The sequence below is a fragment of the Penaeus chinensis genome, unplaced genomic scaffold (assembly GCF_019202785.1).
Source record: "Penaeus chinensis breed Huanghai No. 1 unplaced genomic scaffold, ASM1920278v2 CTG_5576, whole genome shotgun sequence".
Taxonomy (NCBI): domain Eukaryota; kingdom Metazoa; phylum Arthropoda; class Malacostraca; order Decapoda; family Penaeidae; genus Penaeus; species Penaeus chinensis.
The window spans coordinates 1-2,904 of record NW_025918371.1 but is presented as its reverse complement, the minus strand read 5'-3'; the positions used below and the strand labels follow the sequence as shown (position 1 = coordinate 2,904).

Here is a 2,904-nt window from a genome sequence, read left to right as displayed (position 1 = left end):
TAATATATATACACATATGCATATGTTTATATATGTGTCTATGTATATGTATATATATTATATGTATATAATATATATATTATGTGTATAACGTGTATATATATAACATAAATATGCACATACACACACATATATGCACATTATATATATAATATGCATGTATGTATATACATTATATTTGTTATATATTGTATATTGTATGTATATATTGTATATATATATTTTTACACATTTACATATATTTATATGTATGTACATATATATGTATACATAAATATGTGTGTGTGTACATATATATATAGATATATATATTTATATATTTAATATATATTTATGTATATACGCATATGTATATACATATATGTACATATATGTACATATATATATATATATATATATATATATATATATATATATATATATATAGCATGCATATATATATATAAACATACATGTATGACTATATATATATATCTAGGTAGATATAAATATATGTTTATGTATATATATATACCTATATACTTTGTATGTATATTTTTACATATTTTTATGTATCTGTGAATAAATAAATATACATATGGACATATATATACATAAATGTATATACAGACATATGCATATCCATATATAGACTTCTATATATTTGTAAATCATATATATATATACACATGCATATATATACATATACACAAAAATGTTTATGTATAAATGTATAAATCTACAGATTTTTGTATACATATATACGTATAAATGCAAATATGCAAATGCTTTTCATATGTATCCTGTGCATATGGAATGCCCCTGATTTTTTTCCTAAAGTCGGAGTTCGACAAAACATAGCTCGAATAAATTTTAATTTTTGGGATGAATATTTGCCAAAGAGAACCTCCACTTTAAAATTGCGTGCGATTTCCCCCATATATGATTTCGAAATGTGATCCTCAGTGTCGTTCACTCGGAATGACTTTGCAAAAGTTAAGTGTGACTGGATATTTGTATAAAAAATATTTCAATGCGCTGGGACTTCTCAGTATAGGCGGGTTTGGGTCGGTGGTCGGCAAAGAAAAGCATACTTACCTGGCACAGGAGATACCGTGATCACGAAGGCGGTTTTCCCAGGGTGAGGCTCACCATTGCACTCCGGTGGCGCTGACCCCTGCGATTAACCCAAATGTGGTTAACTCGAGTGTGCAATTTTTGGTAGCGGGGGACTGCGTTCGCGCTATCCCCCTCATTATAACTCGTTACACACAAGTCTTGGACGGTAGACCCACATTTAAATCGTTACCGAGTTGAATATTCTTGGATAACGTAGCAGCACTTTATAGCTTTTTATTTAATATATTTCGGTTACTTCATATGATAAGCTAACCCAAACTTGCCCGATTATTCTTAATTATACAGATAAGTTACTTTTGATTTTGCATGAAAATATTGATAAGTATTCTGAAATCAACTACCGAATATTTGAACGACTGGAGGTAAAAAAAAAAAAAAAAAAAAAAAAAAAATGAATTAAAAATGTATATATATATATTTTTTATTGATATAGGTACGTTAGTTAATGACATCTATGTTTAGACGCTTTAACTATGTTTTGGCAGCAGTGGGTCGGAACACAAAATATTAAACTTGAATAGTTGGAAAACATGGGTAGCAATAGTTTTCTACTGTTAACAACTAATTTTCAAAAAGTTTCGTTGTGTATGTCAGAATGTTTTGCCTAATTTTCTAACGATAGTTTTCTGTGTAGCTGTACAACTAATATAAATGGAAAATTAATGTTTTAGCTGAGGATGAAAGTGGGTTGACGCTTATGTGGTCTAACTCAAGAGTAGTATAAATGTCCAGACTTTTTATTGTCAGGTTAGTTCAGGTCACTTATTTTCTTTTTGCTGTGCTTATGTTGATTATGAACCCACCGAAGTGGGCTATATAAAAAATTGAGTAAGACTCATTGAGTTGTTCCCCTCCACGGAAATCTTTAGTAAAAGGCGAAAGATTTATGCGTTTTGAAGGGAAACCAGAGTTACATAAGAAAGGTAAGCGAATTGGCCAACAACGGTAAACCGAGGACTCGTAGAGCGATGAGTATAAGGGCAAGAAAGACATCTTGAAATAAACATTATTGTTATTTTATCTAACAAGGATTAGCACTCACAAAAGTGTGTGGTTATATTTGCATTAACCAAGTATATATGCCAGGTAGTTTGAACGTGATTGAATTTAACAATTAAAATTGAAAGCTCGCATATGAAGAGGAATGTAGTTCTTTTAAATAATTAACCACCGAGATGATGGTTTAAAGATACATGAACCTTTTGATTCCCGTATCATACTATCTTAGAGTACCTAGATATGTGCACCTTGAATTTTATTGGAGATGGATTGGAATAGGTTCTGAAGAAATATACATTTATTGTTCATATAGTTTAGTTTAGACCCTGTTCCACGTTATTTGATATGTATAAAAGTCTAGTTTTAAACTGTATAGTATATATCTTATGTTTAGATATATATTATTTAGATATAATATAGGTGTAGAGTAGGCAGATACTATAAAATGAGCAAACTACGTGCACATATTGCACCATACATATACCAACATATGAACACAGGAAAATCCGTTGTAGGAGAACAAAGTCATCAGTAAAATGTAGTCTAAGAGTGAATTTATAATGTGAAAGTATGATCATACTTTATAGGATCACTTCTATAGTGCGATTGCCGGGTTTCTCGCCGAGATTCTCGGAATATATTCAACCACGATGAGGACTGTTAGTGTAATCCTCTGAGCGGGAAGCGGCTCTCAAGTGTTTTACTTGAGAGATTTGATGACCGTTCTGACTCGGTTTACCGATGTTCAGAGGAGGATGACACAGGCTGAGTGGTTGAATATCAATC

At 30.7% G+C, this 2,904-nt stretch overlaps 3 non-coding genes across 3 annotated transcripts; 2 read left to right on the top strand and 1 right to left on the bottom strand.

Moving 5' to 3' along the window:
- The first annotated feature begins 1,069 nt into the window (after positions 1-1,069).
- On the top strand, positions 1,070-1,232 carry LOC125024814. Its single transcript, XR_007114848.1, has one exon. It is a non-coding gene; the product is annotated as a U1 spliceosomal RNA (small nuclear RNA).
- Positions 1,233-1,914: 682 nt separating this feature from the next.
- LOC125024816 lies at positions 1,915-2,032 on the bottom strand. The gene has a single exon (XR_007114850.1). It is a non-coding gene; the product is annotated as a U5 spliceosomal RNA (small nuclear RNA).
- Positions 2,033-2,688: 656 nt separating this feature from the next.
- On the top strand, positions 2,689-2,892 carry LOC125024815. The gene has a single exon (XR_007114849.1). It is a non-coding gene; the product is annotated as a small nucleolar RNA U3 (small nucleolar RNA).
- Positions 2,893-2,904: the final 12 nt, after the last annotated feature.